Consider the following 19,315-nt stretch of genomic DNA (forward strand, 5'->3'; position numbering starts at 1 on the left):
TCTCTGTCTGTCTGTCTGTCTCTCTCTCTCTCTTGCTCTCTCTCTCTCTCTCTCTCTCTCTCTCTCTCTCTCTCTCTCTCTCTCTCACACACACACACACACAGTTTGCTTTGATCCTAGCCCCTCAATTACCCTTTCTTTTTCTTTTCTCCCTCCCACTGAACCCTTTCTTCTCCCCACCAAGTTCTCTCTCCCACTTTCCTCTTTCTTTTGTAGCTCACTGCATCTAATTATGGTTGCTCCCATGAGTGTGGGTAAGGGGTTATTTACCGTGGGACAGCAACTTACCAGTGGCTGTAACACTAATGACTATGACTCCCTCGCATAGACACCAGCCCCAGATACATAACAGTAATGAATGAGTGCCTACTCCACCAGCATCAGAAACCATTAATAGCCCATTAGCTCCTCAGGGAAGTGGGTGGCCTCATGAACCCCTCCTCAATCCATAATAGAACACCAATGAGCTTAGTCTGGTGTGGTAGCCATGACTGCTGTTATTTCACGGGGGCCACAGCTGTGTCATGTCCGGAAGACAGTATGCCACAGCAGTTTTTCGACTGGCTCTTACGTCTTTCTATCCCTCTTCTGCTGTGCTCTCTGAACCTGGGGTGGGAGTAGAGGTACAGATGTGTCATTTAAGGCTAATTGCTTGACACTCACTTTTCTCAGCACTTTGACCAGTTAGGAGTCTCTGGATTAGCCATCCATCACTCACTGCAAACGGAAGCTTCTCTGGCCAAGAGTGAGAGCAGCACTAATCCCTAAGTACAAAGACAAATATTTAGAACACAGTTTGACATATCTGTTCAGGAAAACATAGTAGTAGGCTTCCCCACTAAGGCTTCTGACCTTCTGAGCTACGGGTTTTTGACTAAGTGTACAGTATTAATATTAATTCCTTTTGAGAAGTGTGGTGGTTTGAATATGACTGGCCCGTGGCAAGTGGCACTGTTAAGAGGTGTGGCCTTGTTGGAGGAAGTGTATCATTGTAAGAATGGTCTTTGAGGTCTTATGCTTAAATCCCACCCAAGGCAGAAGAGACACTGCTGCAGACTATCTGTGGGAGACAATCTCTTCCTGGTTGTCTTCAGATCAAGCTTCTGTAGATGGCAAACTCTCAGCTCCTTCTCCATGTCTGCCCACACATGCCGTGCTTCCCATCATGATGATAATAGACTGATCCTCTGAAACTGTAAGCCAGCCCCAATTAAATATTTGCCTTTATATGAGTTGCCTTGGTCGTGGTGTCTCTTCACAGCAACAAAATCCCAACTAAAATATGGAGCACGCTTCAAATCCAATCAGAAAGAAGTTGGTTTCCCTCATAATAGGCATATCACTATCTCACCAGTGGGCACAGCTTCAGAGCCCAGAGTTTTCTGTTGACCTTATCTCCATATCTTTCTTTGGCATCTAAAATGATAGGAAGCATTCCAGCTTTACTGTCATTTCCACTGTATTACAGCCAGGCCAGGAGTAGAGGAGTCACTGTAGCTAGCTGAATTAGATGAAGCAAAGATGTAAGAAACTAAAATCCTGGTGTCTAACAACAGCTTCCTCTGAGATTAAAGCATCCCATCTAGCCGGAAGCTTCTAAAGCAGGAAGATAAACAACTGAAAATGACTTAAGGAAGTTCCTGAAACCGACCAGGTTCACTAGGCCCCTCCCTGCCAGAGTAAAGAATAAAGAAGGCTGATGGTCGCTCTCAGACAAGTCAAGCTGCAAAGACTCTGAGACCAGATCCATTGCCTGGAAGAAACAGAAACCAGCCAAGCTGTCTGGAAATGACCGGGTCTAACCCGTTGTGCTGCCTGCAGGCTGTGCACTGTGCCTGCCTCAGGATCCCAGCTTTCTGGGCTGGGCTGTCACCTGTGCCGGGGTGGGCTTTGATGATGCAGCTGCCTTCAAAGTCATTTCTGCTCCTGTAAATACTCTTTCACCCATAGTCCTGTAAGTAACCCCGATAAAACTCAGTTATTCATCAAGTTAGATTATGGCGGTACCCATACTCTGTTGTGGGTTTCCTATCTGGGGTGAGTAGATGTGTGTACTGTGTCTCCCCAGGAAAAGTTTTGTCACACAACAGACCCTTGTCACTATTTCACAGCTCGGGAAACTGAGGCAAAACACAAGAGCATGGCTTAGCTGAAGTGCAAAGCAAAAATGTGGCCTGTGAGTGAAATTGGAGATTTGCATGCTGTGGCCCCGTCTCCTCGCTCCATCAAGGGAGACACACATGCGCACAGCGACGCTCCATCTTTGCCAGGGCCACCAGATGGGTTTGGAAAGCCACAGAGAAGGGAGGCGTTTGATTCTCCACGTGGAATCAGCATTTGCTTACAACAAGAAGCATTAAACAATTTTCCACATTCCCTTTAAATGAATGGGACTCCACAGGAAAACCCTAAAGGGAAGTGTTTGAGAAATCGGCGGCAGAGGAATTTAACTACGAGGGAGAGAGAGCCAGTTCATTCTGTTTGCTTATTAATAGGTTGTGTGTCACCAGCTCCAGAGGGAATGGCCTCTTGAATAGCTGGCAGGGAAAGGCATGCAAGGCTTCCTGCTTGATGAAAACAGGGACTAGCAGGGAGGGGGAAGGAAAGGAACTTCAGAAAAGATTGGGAAGCCTGTCCTCCTGAATGAGAAGGAGCCATTGCTAATTTGACTAAGATACTGTGGGCTGTCAGATCTAACTAGGCTGAGTCCTAGAGGACATTTCAGCCTTTGGTCTGTGTGTGTGTACGTGTGTGTGTGTGTGCACATGCATGAGCACATGTGCATGCACATGCCTACAAGTATGTGCCCATATTTGTGGGTGCTGTTGCACATATGTATATGTGTACATGAAAGCTGTGACATTTTAGTTTAAAAATTGTGTATGTGTGTATGTATGTGTGTGTGTATATACATACACACACACTTATATGTGCATGGGCATGAGCATGTATGTATCGAGGCGTATGGGCAAGGGTCTGAGGTCAACTTTCCACAGTCAGCCCTCCCTTTCCATCTTGTTTGGGGCAGGACCTCTCCACCTTTGCGTAAGCCAGGTTAGCTGGCCCCCCAGCTCCCAAGCATTCTCCTGTCTCTGCCTCCCATCTCTCCTCAGGATGAGCTGGGATTGCAGATGCCTGTGTTACTGCTTTTGTCGAGATTCCTAGGATCTGAACTCTGCAGTAGCAAGCACTTTTATGAACTGAATCGTCTCCCCAGCACAAAGCTATGAATTTTAAGTACTCCAGGGGCCCTTCAGAGATCTACAAATCTGTGCATTAGACAAATGTGCCTCTCTGGGAAGAGGGTACATAACTTTCACACAATGCTAGGAAGTTGAAGTCTGCCTTCTCTTTTCTAATTATTTATATTAATGAACTACATCAAATTTTACTACCCAACTCATGACTAACTAATGGGCATTGCATCTATCATACATATAGTCACAAGTCACTTCAGGACAGTGATGTATTCTAGAAATGGGCCACCAGAGCAAGGACTTTGTTGCTTTGTAAACATCATATCATATTTTGTACTTGGAAAGCTAAAATGGCTGTGACATAACTAGTCAATATAATGATGTTGGACCACATTGTGTATTGGATTCCCTTAGCCAAATCTCATGACATGACATGGCACATAGCTGTGTGTTTATATACTGTAATTTCATACATGTTTGCCTTGAAGGACAGCACAAATCTGCATAATTATGTGAGTTATTTTCTTAACATCTTAAACAGTGTGATCATTTAAAGCCCTTCAGGTGCATGTTAACAGAATCTCCTTTCTGTATGTGTGCTACAGACTTCTCTCAGTCTTGCCAGTGCTGTTGTCATTGTTGATTAAGAGATCTCTTAAGTACTAAGTGCTACAGAAAAGATAGCAACCTGTAAACTTGCCCAGATTCAATAGGTAATAACAATGACCTTACTGTTTGTTTGTTTTTTGTCTGTGGGGGGAGTGGGGAGGTCGTTTTGTTTTGGTTTCGGAGCAGCTGCTGGCCATGAGTGCATGATACCTATGCCTTGTCTTCCTCAGTGTTGGGCGTATAGACATGTGCTACCATGGCAGCCGGTTTCTGCTTTTTCAGTAGGAAATAAAGCATGTATCTGATAGGCTAAAAGAAGCCCACACCCAGTGCTCCATTCCATTCATCACCTCCCTTCCCAGCGTTCTTAAAGTGGATGCCTCAGACTCCCAACACTAACAAGACTAGGAAGGGAAGATAGTTCTTTGAATAGCGGTGACCGCCAGTGTCACACTGAGTGACGGCACCGCCACTTTCTCTCATCGGTCCTGAATACCCTCTTATTTTGTGCTATCTTTGCTTCTTTGCTCTTTCTTGGCTGTCTCTAGGCTTCTCCTAGCATCCCTGGAAGGAATAGTGAGTTAGTGGCCTCTTAACCTCTGTTGGCTTAGGAGTTAAACACATACTTCATTTCTACTCTTTTAGTGGCTGCCCTTGGAATGTTTTAATGGCTTTAATGAGATGTAATTCACTCACTATGCCCTTCTCCCGCTCAGTATAGACCATTCAGTGCTTTTAATGTACCTAGGGGTGACTAGGCTATCACCACCATCCATGTTAATAACAAGATTTTTTTTAATCACCCAGAAAAACTCCACAGTCATTACCAATCTCCCCCAGTGCCCTAGGCTCTTGCAAACTACTAACCTAGCTCCTGTCTCCGTAGCCTTGTCTATTCTAAACATTTCACATAAGTGGCTTCACACTGTGTCATCTATCACTCAACGACTCAATGACTTGAAACTCAAAGGTTTTCAGGATCTATCATGCCATACCATGGGTTCATTTTTTTGTTACTATTTCATGGCTGTATATTAATCTTTTGCATAGGTAGACCTTTAAATAAAGTTTCCTGTTTTATCAGCTGATGAACATTTGGATCTTTCTGGATTTTTCTTCTCTGTGTGTGCATATGTGTGTGGAGGCCAGAGGGCAACCTTGATGTGGTTCCTTTGAGGCTGTCTACCTTATTTTGTTTTTTATTCTTTATTTACATTTCAAATGATTTCCCCTTTCCTGGATCCCCCCTCCCAGAAAGTCCCATAAGCCCTCGTCCCTCCCCCTGTTCCCCAATCCACCCCTTCCCACTTCCCTGTCCTGGTATTCCCCTACACTGCTGCACTGAGCCTTTCCAGGACCAGGGGCCTCTCCTTCCTTCTTCTTGGACATCATTTGATATGTGGATTGTGTCTTGGATATTCCAAGCTTCTAGGCTAATATCTGCTTATCAGTGAGTGCATACCATGAGTGTTCTTTTGAGACTGGGTTACCTCACTTAGGATGATGTTCTCCAGCTCCATCCATTTGTCTAAGAATTTCATGAATTCATTGTTTCTAATGGCTGAATAGTACTCCATTGTGTATATATATACCACATTTTCTGTATCCATTCCTTTGTTGAGGGACATCTGGGTTCTTTCCAGCTTCTGGCTATTATAAATAGGGCTGCTATGAACATAGTGGAGCATGTATCCTTATTACATGCTGGGGAATCCTCTGGATATATGCCCAGGAGTAGTATAGCGGGGGTCCTCCTGAATTGTCTTGCCCGGTTTTCTGAGGAACCACCAGACTGATTTCCAGAGTGGTTGTACCAGCTTGCAACCCCACCAGCATTCTCCACATCCATGCCAGCACCTGTTTTCTCCCAAGTTTTTGATTTTTCTTAGCCATTCTGACTGGTGTGAGGTGAAATCTCAGGGTTGTTTTGCTTTGCATTTCCTTGACGACTAAGGATGTTGAACATTTCTTTAGGTGCTTCCCAACCACTCGATATTTCTCAAGTGAAAATTCTTTGTTTAGCACTGTACCCCATTTTTAAGGGGTGTGTGTGCATATGTGTGTGGAGGCTAGATGACAACCTTGGTGTGGTTCCTTTGAGGCTGTCTACCTTGTTTGTTTGTTTGGAGACAGGGTTTCGCATTAGTCTGGAACTTACTGACTAAGCTATATTAAGTGGCCAGCTGGTCCCAGGGATTCTCCTGTCTCTGGCTCCCTAGGACTATCATTGCAACTTCGGGCCACCACATCCAGATTTTCTTTCCTGTTTGTCCTTGGCCACTACAAGAGTATTCCCTGAGTGGGGCCCACTCTTCAGTCTGTCCCTGCATATATGAGGTATTGGCCATTAACTCACAGTCTGGAGCAGTGCTGCAGGGAACCTGAAACTCTCATATGATACAGGAAAACAGACAAAAAAGCATTGTAAGTCACAGAGGCCTGAGACTACTTGATACACAGCAGATACTTACAACTATACATCATATTGTGCTTCAAGTTGTTTTCTGAATCTGGAGAGATTTCTCAACAGTTCAGAGTTCTTACTGCTTGCAGAGGACCCAGGTTCAGTTCCCAGCAACCATGCAGTAACTTACAACTGCCTATAACTCCAGTTTCATGGGCTGCAGTGCCCTCTTCTGGCCTCCAAAGGTTCCTGCATGCATGTGGTCCTCATATATACTCAAGACACATGTTTACAAAATTAAAAAATAAACTTAAGAATGTTTTATTCCTTTCATTTTCTCCCTTCCCCCTAGTCCCTAATGCAGAGCAGGGAGCATAGTAAAGCTCTAGAATGCATGTAATATGAATTAACACGTGTTGGGAAAGTCTTGCCCGTTACCCCTTGGGTCCTTCCTGCAGCCTTTTGGAGCTCCTATTAAATGTGTGTTGGGCCTTCTCATTATACTGTATTTTCCATATCTCTTAACCACTTTATGGCTTTTTTATATTATCTGTTTCTTTCATTCTGCATCCTTCAGTCTGAGTTATTAACTCCGAACTTGCTTCCAATGTTCTAATGCTCATTTTATCTGAAACTTGCTTGCTGCTTAATTTATTCTTTGAGGCTTTAGTCCAGTGACTATATTTTACATATTTTTTTTCAGATTCTGTCTTATTCTTTATTTGCATCTACCCACTTTTAAAACAGTCTTTTTTTTTCAATGTGGTTTTACACCATCTTTATTCATTTTGACAATTTAAAACATATCTAGTTGTTATTCTTCAGTTGGAAGAACTTTTTTTCCTGGAGTTTGGGGTATGGCAGACTTCCACTTTTCTTAAGCTTGTGATCACTGCTCATTGGAGATTATTTTCTCCTATGATGTGTAATGATAATGGGAGCTCCTTCCCAGTGAGCATGCTTTTAAAGAATGTTGTGAGATTAGCTTAGGACATGTCCCACCCACGCGTGGCATTGGGTTGGCTTTTCATTCGCTTTCAAGAGTCTCCCTTTCATGCTGTTCCCAGAAACCTACCATGTGATAAAGCTGGCCATACTCTGCACTGTCAGTGCAGTTTCTGAGTCCTCTGCAAACGAAAGTCACCTCGGAGCTTCTCCCAGGTGCTGGGTTCATGGAGGGAGCTAGTGCCAGCTCTGAGGTTGATGTCCTTCAAGGAAGCCCTTGTACCCAAGGCTGTGTCATCCTCTCCCTAAGGCCTGATGCCCAGAAACCTGTTCAGTCGATCCTGATTTGAATGTGATTCCTTAAAGAATCCATCTCTACTTGCTGTTTGCTGTTACTTTAAATTAAAAGACATTAACTAATTAATTTTGTTGTTGGTGGTGGTGGTAGTGGTGGTGGTGGTGGTGGTGGTGGTGGTAGTGTGCGTGTGTGTGTGTGTGTGTGTGTGTGTGTGTGTGTTTGTCTGTGTGTGTGTGTGTGTGTGTGTGTGTGTGTGTGTGACATGTAGATGCCTGTAGAAGCCAGAAGAGAGTGTTAGATTCCCTAGATCTGGAGTTACAAATGGTTGTGAGACACCTAACATAGGTACTAAGAACCAAACCCTTACCCTCTGCAAGGGCAGCAAGTGCTCTTACCTGCTGAGCCGTGTCTCCAGCCCCATATTATGTGTTTGAGAATGTGATGTGTGTTTACAAGCCTATGTTCACCATATATAAACCCATGCTTTTGGCTTTTTTTTTTTTTGAGACAAGGTTTCCCTCTGCAGACCGTGTTTGTCTAGAGCTTGCAGAGATCCATCCGTTTTTGCCTTCTTAGTGCTGGGATTAAAGGCATGCACAGTATGCTCAGCCAAGCAAACCCTTGCTCACTGCTCCTGCTGTGTGCACCAGGATAGCTGGTCCAAGGGCTTCTGGGTATTAACTTGCCTCCATCTTCCATCTCACCAGAAGAACACTGGGATTGCAGTCACATGCTGGAAGTGAACCCCACTTTTATGTGGGTGCTAGGGATTCAAGCTCAGGATATCAGTTGTATAGCAAGGACTTTAATCACCAAGAATCTCCCCAGATCCACCCTCAGGAGATCTTTATCCAATTTTAGACCAGGCTGGCCTCGAACTCACATTCACTGTCTTTGCCTGGGTGTGGGCTGGGATTAAAGGAGTGAGCTGTGTATCTTCAGGGTGAGTTTCTCAACTTTCTACTTTGTATAAATGATGTGTTTTTTCTACCCCTGTACTATTAACATATTCTATTACATGATATCTTTTTAATCTGTGCTAGTATTGAGTAATTTAATTTCCTTTATAATCCTATTTTGTTCTTGCCTGGTGATAGGCATTTATTCTTTTCAATGAACTAGAGAGTTATTTTATTCAGTCACAAAAATATGTTTGAGATTTATTAGAATAAATTATATGAATAAATTAATTTTAAAGTAACAAATATCCTTACGAAAATGAACCACCTTGAGAAGTTTTTCTGTTTAGTAATTTTTTCATCTTATATAGTTAAAAAAGATTTACATTCTTTTTCATATAACACTTCATATAAACTTTATTATAGTTTTCTTTTAATTGAATTTAATTATTTTTATTTTTCAATTTTTTAATGTGCATGTGTGTGCACGTTTATTTGCTTGTGTGTGCCTGTTGTCTGCAGAGGCCAGGGGAGGGTGTCAGGTCCTTTGAAACTAGAGTCACAAATGACTGTGACTCACCCTGTATTGGCGTTAGAATCTGAACCCAAGTTTTCTGCAGAGCAGTGAGTGCTTTTAGCCACTGAGCTATCTATCCCTCCAGCCTCAACTTAAAACATTTAAGTGAAATTTTCTGACTGTTTTAAGTATACAGTGCAGTAGGCTGAGCACATTGGCTCTCCTGGGCAGCCACCCTGTGAAAGTGCAGTTGCACACCCAGGAATGCCCTGGGCAGCCACTGCTCTCTCCCACCTCTGGGAGGCTGTCTACGGAGCCTGTGAACAAGTGGGGTCCAAGGGAACTGTCCCTCACCACCAGGCCCTTCCACTGAGCACGGGGTCCTCGGAGGTCACGAAGCTACAGCCCCGTGGGAACTCTATCCTCTGGGACATGGGATGGCGAACATCCCAGCCTATGAAGAGCACACTTCCTTCCCCCTCCCCCCCCCCACCCGCCGCCCACTTTTACACACACTTGCACACCACTTTTATGGCTACCTCTTGGTGTCCGGACTACCACTCCTGTGAGAACGCAGTGCAAATACTCCTGAGAAGACTGTTTTACCTCCCTGAGGCATATCTAGAAGCAGAATTGCACACAGTAGACTTGATGTTACGGACGCTGTGTTCTGTAGTTCCTAGGCCAGGTTCTGGTGCACCAGATTTTTTAGTTGGTACCTGATGCTCCAGTGGTTCTCAGGCTTGGGCTTGTATTACAGACACCCAAGAGCTTTTGATAAAGCACTCAGGGCTAGGTCTTATTCAAAAACAGTTACTCAGAGTCTCTTGGGTTAGTCCAAGGTGTGAGTAATTCAAAAAAGTTGCCCAGGTGGTTCTCAAATGAAGTAAAAGCCAAAGACACTTCTAAATCACTTCTGGAGTCTTCTAGGCAGAGTCACTGCAAAGCCCAGTCATGGAGATGTCTGGAGCGGTGCTGCCTCTGGCAGAAAATGATTTTCTTTTTTCTCTCTCTATTTATACCTCTCTTTAATGTGACATTTTAAAAAAACAGTATTTTTATTTATTCTTTGAAAATTTCATGTGTGCATACAATGTATTTTAACTTGTTCACACCCACTACTTCCCTTCAAGCCCCTCTTGGGACCCTCTAGTCCCAATGAACAACACCCCCCTCCCCTCCTCCCCCCCCCACCCCAGTTCAATTAGCACCGACCATATGTGCATGGGTGTGGTCCTTAGTGCACATTTGACCAAATTAACCCAAATTTCCTGCATGTATGTTTTTTTCTGATCCTGATTTCAGTTTATTAATTTTTTGGACAGATTAGAGATTTATTTTATTTTTTGTTAGTGTTTTGGTTAGCCTTCAAAGAAGCGGAGTTTGCTGGTATATTCTCACACACACCCCACCCCACCCACTCCCCCCACCCCCTCACCCCCCACTCCCTCCCACCTCCCTTCTCCCCTTCCTCGCACGGCTATCCCATTTTCTAATTTGCCTCTTCCGGGGCCTCTCTCATTTCTTCCTTCCCCTTCTTGTTCCTGATTTACAAGGACACATTTGCTATACTTATCATTTATGGCTGTTTTATAAAGACTTTCCTTTTCTTAGTGTGCACTTCTCACGCAAGATTTAAAAGTAAGGCTGTCCTTAGGAGTTTACATATTATACATACACGTTTCTAGAAATGTGGGTAAATCTTTTTCTCAAAGCAAGCACAGAAAGTGTTTTAAAAGAATTGCCATTACAAATGTATTCTGTGCTCATTTTTTTGTCATAAATTTGGCCAAAATATAGGCTGAATTATTAATGCATTTTGAATTCCTTTCTTCTCTGTGATATTAATCAAATAGCTTATCTCATTGGCTCGGTTGATACAGAGGTCTACCACTGGATGTGCTCATACCGAAAGCAAGGGTCAGAGCTGTTTTGTAACTATTGCATCTGTGTCCTTACTCTGTGACCTGTGACTCTCTGAACTCATGAAGTCCACAGCTGCCCTGATCCTAAGGACCCAGCTAGTCTGTTTATTCTGCTTCCTCTCTCTCACCCACAGAGTCTCTTGGCTGAGACTTGACCTGGCATCCAGTGATACTGCTCTCTTCCAGTTTCTTTCTAGATGTTTTCTGGGAGTCACTGTGTCTATGTGGCTGTAGGGTGCATATATGTTCAGAGCCTATGATGGGGGGGAATGGAAAGCTGCCAAGACTAAGAGGTAGTGCCAATCTGGTTGACAGCCAGTGATACAGTTCTCTGAGTCAGGCGACAATAGTGTGTGTGTGTATGTGTGTGTGTGTGTATGTGTGTGTGTGTGTATGTATATATATATATATGTGTGTGTATGTGTGTATGTATGTATATATGTGTATATGTTTGTGTATGTGTGTATGTATATATGTGTATATGTTTGTGTAAGTGTGTATGTGTGTATGTATGTATATATGTGTATATGTTTGTGTATGTGTAAGTATATATGTGTATATGTTTGTGTATGTGTGTGTATCTGTGTGTATGTATGTATATATGTATATATGTTTGTATATGTGTATGTATGTGTGTGTATGTATATATGTGTATATGTTTGTGTATGTGTGTATGTGTGTGTGTATGCATGTGCTTATGTCTCCTGTTTTCCATGAAGTCTTCCTTCTTCCTGTCCTACTTTTACAAAAAAAAAAAAAAACTGTTACTTTTTGGACTTCTTGGGATTGAACCCCAGGTCTGGTATGTGCTAGATAAACCTACTACAGAGCTGTATGCACAGCCCTTTAAAACCGTTTCTCTAAGTAGCCCAGGCTGGCCTTGAACTCAGATTGTGATCCTGCTGCCTCAGGCTCCCTAAAAGCTGTGATTTCAGGCCTGTCCATTTTGCTTGGCAAAGCCATCTTTTTTATCACCCCGCAGCGTCAGCCCTTCTTTAACAAAATCCCGTTTGCCTGAGGATTTTTTGGCACAATTACCTCTAGAAGACTTTCAGTGTATTTGGATATGAAATTTTGTCTCCCCTCTTTGGTTTCTGCCCAGCACTTCAGTGTGAAGTTGGCATCGACGCATCAAGGTTGAGGTTTCAGATACCATGTAGAACCAGGGGTGTAGTTCAGAAGCCTGATCCTGTTTTACCCTTCTGTGTGTTAATCAGGAGGGTGATGTGCAGATTTGGATTAAGGGAGATTAGGGAGGAAGCCTGGAGATTAGGAAGAAAGCTATGATAACACATTTAAGTACTGGAGGACACTCTAATGCAGCATAGTATAAGGGACTAAGCTGAGTGTAATTGGATATAAGCAACCTTGTAGAGCAGAGGGATTTGGTATCAAGAGATCTGAGCTTTAACCTTAGTGCTAACTAATCCTAACCAGCTGTGCAAACTCCAGCAACTCTTTTAACGTCTCAACGTCTTGGTTCATGTCTGACAGACAGTTCATTGCATATGTCAACTTGACTGGGCCAAGAATGCCCACATAGCTGATAAGTTGTTATGTTGGAGTGTGTGCCTCTGTGAAGGTCTCAGAAGGAGAGCAGCATCTGAATCTGTCACTCAGTAAAGATCTGCCCATCAGGGGCTGGAGAGATGGCTCAATGGTTAAGTACACTGGTCACTCTTCCAGAAGATCCAGGTTCGATTCCTCATACCAATGTGTGGCTCACAACCTTCTGTAATTCTAGTTCCAGGGGGTCTGACACCCATTTCTGGCCTCTGTGCACATTTCACAAATGTGGTGCACAGATATATATGCGCAGGCAAAACACCCACACACACTGGAAAAAAATCTGCCTACCCTTTACTCTTGCCCAGGTAGGTGGGCATCACCCAATCCCCCAAGGAGCAGCTAGAACAGGAGGCAGAAGACAAATGAGTTTGTTCCCCCTCCTCATGCTGGGCAGCCATCCTTTCTAGCCTCACACATCCTGGGTCCTTCTCTTGGTCCTTTGGCCTTGAACTAAGTGTTAAGCCATTAGCTCCCTGGTTCTGAAGAGTTGGGACCTGGACAGGATTCCAGCACTAACCTTCTCAGATCTTTCATTGTAAATAGCAAATGGTGGGACTTTGCTTCCCAAATGACCTGAGCCAATACCCACAGCAAAGTCTCCTTTACATATCTGTGCAGGTAGATGGTCCTCACTTACTGTCAGCCTGACTTTTATGTATTATGACTCTACAATACACTTTCAATAGAAAGGGAACTTCTGGTTTCCATTTTGATTTTCTTTCCAGGTTGCTGTCATGCTCTGCAATATTCTTGCAGTGCTGGGCAAAACCACCTTAGGCCAGTTCTTTTTACCACATCTGCATCCAGAGGGCAAATGACTGACTCTTTCCATGCGCCCTGTCAATCAGGCACACCATTCTGTAGATTAGGGCTACCAAATGTACTTTTGACTTACCGTATCCTCAATTTACAACGAGTTTAGTGGGAAATGACCGTCATGTAAATTGGGGTGGCATCTATATGTCCCATTATTCCTGTTTCTAGGAAGAAGTCTGAAATGGCTTATATGACAAAGTGGAGGGTCACCTCTACTTCGTGCTGCTCTAAGCTGTCTTAGCCTTTGGTAATCCTCTGTGCTGAAGTGAGTGGTATCGGCACTGAGCACAGTCAGAGCCTGGTCACAGTCATGTGTGCATATGACGGGCATGGAGGTGAGGTTTGGGTGGAGAAGGCAGGGCTGTTTCCAGAGAGTTTCTGAGTGCCATTATATGTTCTGAATTTGCTTCAGAAGCTAAGGTTTATTGCTTCTCCAGAAGAAGTAACAGAGAGGACATATTTAAGCTTTTGCAAAACTTTTTAATCTCATATACTATTTGGATGGGCAGTCTTTGCAGTAATATGTTCAAAATTCCTTTATTTTTTCTTTTCCTCTTTCTTTCTTTCTCTCTTTCTCTCCCTTCCTTCCTTCCTTCCTTCCTTCCTTCCTTCCTTCCTTCCTTCCTTCCTTTCTTTCTTTCTTTCTTTCTTTCTTTCTTTCTTTCTTTCTTTCTTTCTTTCTTTCTTTCTTTCTTTCTTTCTTTCTTTCTTTCTTTCTTTCTTTGCTGGTGGGGAGCAGGATTCAATATAGGCTTTTTCTCTGTATGGTCCTGTATGTCCTATAACTCTCTCTGTGGACCAGACTGGCCTTAAACTCAGAGATCTGCCTGCTTCTGCCTTCCAAATGATGGAATTAAAGCATGCACCACCATACCTGACTCAAAGTTTCTTATGTGATAGGCTGGAGAGGAGACTCAGTTGATAAAGTGCCCGTTCTGCTGCACAGTGGTGAAGACCTGAGTTCGGATCCCTGCATCCACATAGGAAGTCAGGTGTGAAGGTGCACACCCATAACCCCAGTGCTTGGAGCAGAGAGACAGGCAGGTCCCTGAGGCTCATAGTCAGTCAGGCTAGCTGAATCTCTGAAAACTAGGTTTAGTGAGAGACATTGTCTCAAATACTAAGGTGGAGAGTGACAGGGGACACTTAATACTGACACCCACCTCTCCAGGCACACATTTATGCACAGATGCATCCACAGGGCACACGCTAATAAGTATACATACCATAAGCATGCCCCCAATACACACAAATAACAGCAACAATAATAATAATATAACAATATATAATAATAAATTTCTGTCTAAAGCATTGTCTTCATTTCTGGCAGAAGCAGATTTGCCCAGATATGTATATATCTGTATGTTCATATATGCAAGCAGGTTGGCACCACCAGTGCTATGCTTTAGCGAGAGTATTCAGCTCAAACAAGACTGCCCACACTATACATGGACAGTCCAGAGTCTATTGCCATTTCTGTGACTCCAAAGACAGAGATTTTTCCTCTGAGCCAAGCTGCTTTAGCATTTCAATACTATTGTTCTGGTTGTGCAGTTAACAGAGAAACTAAGGAAATTTGATCTATTTCATGTGCTGGTCAGAAACCAGGAACTTGAGGTGGGTCAGTGGCTGTCTTCTATCAACTCTCTAAACGCAGTGACTGGCACAATGACAGCCGCAGAGTAGACGTGCCATAAATATGGTTAACTGGGGTTGGATTACACACAGCACCAGGCAGGGATCGGAAGGTGCCTACTTTGTCTTTCTCAACACGTCATCTAATTTCGCCCTGCGTCTTTGGCCCAAATTTCCCCCTCCAGGTGCCTGTCAGAGAGGGGCACACACTTGAAATATTTGCTCACAAGTCAATTCAGGGAGCAGCAAGGCCCGTATCTCAGCACTAAGCGGGAGTGAGAGGGATGACGCCTCAGGCTGGCGATTTGAAACCAAACAATTAAGTTCATTAACAGTAATGAAACAAGGAGAGGAGGAGCAGCGGGGAGGACCACAGTGTAAAATGAGCAACGCTCCCATCTCTCTCTGTCTCTTTTTCTGTCTCCTCTCCTCCTGCCTCCCTTCCTCTCTCAAAATGTAAGTTTCTGACTGTCTGAGCTTCTTGTGTCCCTGTGAACCATGAAACTACTGTGTTCCTGAGTAATAGTGATTAATCATTGAGAAAAACAGACCTTTTAATAAGAACTAATTTGAAGCAGCTTGGTAAAGGGCAGATCTTGTATTTTGAAAATATAAATGGATCAACGTAAATGCTAAGTTCATTGACAATTAACAGCAAATGATACTCAAATGTGTGTGTGTGTGTGTGTGTGTGCATGTACATGCGTGTATCTTGTGTGTGTGTACATGTGTCTATTTCTAGTGCAGTGCAATGTTGGCGTACTGCAGTTGCCTAAGTTACATTTGGATTGCATTAAAGAAACAAATCCTGCCTGAGATGCCTCTGGAATCGGCCTCCGCTGAAGTGCCTTAACCGTCCCCTGTGGTCAATGTAGGGTGAGCTTAGCAAAAGGGGGAAACCTGACACAAGTACAACCTCCCACTCCCTCCCCACCTCCATCCCACCCCCACCCCACCCCCACCCCACTCCCTCCCCACCTCTATCCACCCCCACCCCACTCCCCAGCCCTGTCACGCAGCCTCTATAGATCCATGGAGTAGTCTCCAGACAAGCAAACTCAGAGCCATCGCCAGGCCCCGAGGCGGGCGCTGAAGGGAAAGGTAAGCCAGTCCCATAAGACTGGGACACTTTGTGACGCGCCTCTAATGGGCGAAATAAAATTGTAGTCACCGCTGTAAAAGACTTGTGCTGCAATTTATTAATCAGGGTCTGGGGAGATCGATGACACTGAATGATGATGGAGCATTAGGCTAACCCCCTGGTCCTCTGGCAGAGCCGCTCTCTGGATGGGGTACAGATGCTCACATCTGCTTTCGTTAGAGACCCAAACTCCTGTATCCTGGTGTGAAGTTAATGAAAGCCCCCGCATTATCCCCCACATTCCTTCAGCGGACTAAAGTGTGGCTGGCCAACCTGGAAATCCAATGAGTTAATTAAGGCAGAATTGTCTATGATTTCCTTTTCCATTATAACTGCCCCCTCTGCCCTTCCCCACCCCCTCGTGTAGGAGGTCCCCCCTCCTCCCTGCGCGCCTAAGAGTGAAAATGCCTCTTGCCCCATGTGCCAGGATGATTAATGGAGGGACGACAATGGGGTCAATTAGCCAGGTCGGCTCGAAGCTGAAAGGTGGAGTGTGTTTCTTTATTGAATACTGCATTCACACTCCGAACTGTGACCTGTGCCGCTGTGATTTATTACAAGGGCAGTCTTCTGATCACTTACCTTCAGTGCTCGGACCTTGGCTTTGAAAACCCGGTTTTCACTGTCAATTAACACCAGACAAGGAGATCCATTCAAAATCTGAAATGCATACCTAACAACATTGTGGGGGTGGGGGTGGGGCAGCTGAGTGTGGAGGAAGCTAGCCTGGGACAGTGGCCTGGCCACTGCTGGGACCCTCCAGCTCTGGGCTGGCTGGGTGACCGTATGATGGGGATTTCCTCTGAATGCTAACGGGCTTTGTCAAAGATTCCTAAAGGAGTCACTGTTGGTCTCAAAGGGTACAATCTGTGGTCAAACTTGGCTGCTAAGCTTTTCCTAAACCCCAAGATGTCTGGCTTAGTATTTACTTCCAATTTGTCCGGCCACTCTATCATTGACAGTGTTGATAATGATCCTGATGATTTTTCAAAAATGTTTTGGATTTTATTACAACTCGCTGTACCTGTCCAGAGAGAGCACTGTTGCTTGGCTTACCTATTTGACCTTCATTTCCCTCTCTATAAAACTAAACGACAATCCCTTGTGCTAAGAATCCCCTTTGCTTGGGTTAATTGAAATGAAGTCCGCATTGCATTTAGCACATAGTACGAACCTAACACCAGCAACTGTTGCTTTGTATTCTGGACAGCAGAACAATCTTCCCACCACTTATATAGAATCCAAGTCAAGAAATGGTCTCCATCTTGTCCATGAAATCCCTGTGGTCAGTGACATTCGGGGACTTGCCCAAAGTGATCCACTGAACCCACACAGGTAATGCATCCAAACTGTTGCTTACATGCCTTTGTGGTTCTTATTCAACTGATGGAAATTTAATTTTTCAAAAAGCTTTGTATCGTTGTTTTTCTTTTCGTGAATTTCACATCGTGCACCTCGGTCCTGTTAATCTCCCCTTCCCCTGTACACCCTATCCTCTCTTACGACCTGTCCCCCAACAGAGAAAAAAAAATCTTGTTCCAGAAGCTGTAGTGTATCACAGTGTGTCCCACAGTATACTCTTTTGCCCACACTTCTTTGCCTGCAAATGCAGGCAAAGTCATTGCAGTCACTTGTTGATCTGAGGCAAGGTCTCTGGCTTCTCCAACACTATTAGTACTGGAGCCTCCATGGGGATCCTCTCTGATGTCCTGTTGTTGGCCTGTGTTGTGGACATCCTATAGTTTGGATCTGTAGGGTTTCCTGCTCTTGGGCTGACTCATCAGCAACCCCTGCAACCAGGGTCAGCTCTACCCTGCCACTCAGGCAAGGTGCAGGCCTGCTCTCCTGAGTGTTACAGCCAATGAGGGGTAGGGCAAGCTCTCCTGCTCTGATGACCTCAGAGCCAGCTCTTTTGTGGCAAGGGGTTAGGGGAAGGGCATCTTTCCCTTGCCCATGTCACCGAATGACAGACAAGTTATAGGGACCAGCTCTCCCATGCTCACACCCTTGGGGCCAGCTCACGTACGCCCCTGCTATTAGGTTCGGCTCTACTATGCTACCCAGGTGAGGTGCAGGGTCTGATCTCTTGAGTGTTGAAGCAGGTCAGGGGCTGGACCAGCTTTCCTGCTTTCATGACCCTATAGGGTCAGCTCTCCTATGCTGGTATCCTGGTGTGGGTGTAGGTGTGGGTGTGGGTGTGGGTGTGGGTGTGGGTACTCACCCATAACTCCTGTAATCTCTCCAGGCCACTCTCCTGAGTACTGCAGCTGACTAGGGGTAGGGTCAGCTCTCCTACTCTCAAGCCCCCAAACATAGCTCTCCCATGATACCTAGGTGAGGGGTGGGGCCAGTTCTGTTCAACCCTCAGACATCCCTAGGTGGCAGCCCAGACTAGGGATAGACCCCTTCTGCTGCAAGGCCATGAACATAGACGTGGCCCTTGGTAGCAGCACAGACCAGGACCCCACCATTGTCCTAGGTGGCATCACTGGCTACCCACATCAGACTGCTTCTCACTATCCTTGAGTCTCGAGTTCTGCTTCTCTTCATTGTGTCCACACCTTTCTCTTTCTCTTCCATTTCTCCACCACTTACATGCTCCTTTTAGCGGCAACTTGGATCTCTGAGTATCTGGGGTCAGTTCAGGAGTGGTCTCAGGAGTGGTAGACCCTGCCCATGCATTATGGCACCAGGCCAGGCTGGCTCATCAAGAGACCAGGGTCATCTTGGACCTGGTCTCCCCTTCCCATGCCAGACCTGTGAAGTAACAAACTGGTGGTCATCTCAGGCTAGCTCCCTGTCTAGGCCATCGGGTCTGATGTTCGTCTCTGGCTCACTTCCCATCCCGCCTCCCCAAGTGGCCCATCTATCTCAGGCTCACTCCCACCCAGGCAGGGATCTTCTAGTCTCCAGCTTGCCCCCCATCCTGGAGGCCCTTCTGGTCCTCTGGTACTGGACTGGTGATCATCTCAGGCTCACTTTGTTCAGGAAATGTTAGGCTACTAATCCTTCAGATATACATAGGTCAGAACATGAGCCTAGACATAGCCGCTCTCCCCTCTGCCGCATACTGATGCACTCACAGCAGCCTCTCCTGCAGTGCTTCTAGAGGCAGGACATTGATGGCGATTTCTTGTAATTTTTATGTATTAAGAAATAAAGAAGTTGCTGGGCGCTGGTGGCACACGCCTGTAATCACAGCACTTGGGAGGCAGAGGCAGGTGGATTTCTGAGTTTGAGACCAACCTGGTCTACAGAGTGAGTTCCAGGACAGCCAGGGCTACACAGAGAAACCCTGTCTCGAAAACAACAACAACAACAACAACAAAAAGAAATAAAGAAGTTAATATCCAAAATATA

At 44.9% G+C, this 19,315-nt stretch overlaps 1 non-coding gene across 1 annotated transcript; it reads right to left on the reverse strand.

The window, feature by feature from the left end:
* Nucleotides 1-18,945: 18,945 nt before the first annotated feature.
* LOC127691771 (small nucleolar RNA SNORA17) lies at nt 18,946-19,071 on the reverse strand. Its single transcript, XR_007979360.1, has one exon. It is a non-coding gene; the product is annotated as a small nucleolar RNA SNORA17 (small nucleolar RNA).
* Between the last annotated feature and the right edge of the window lie 244 nt (nt 19,072-19,315).

The sequence above is a fragment of the Apodemus sylvaticus genome, chromosome 8 (assembly GCF_947179515.1).
Source record: "Apodemus sylvaticus chromosome 8, mApoSyl1.1, whole genome shotgun sequence".
Taxonomy (NCBI): domain Eukaryota; kingdom Metazoa; phylum Chordata; class Mammalia; order Rodentia; family Muridae; genus Apodemus; species Apodemus sylvaticus.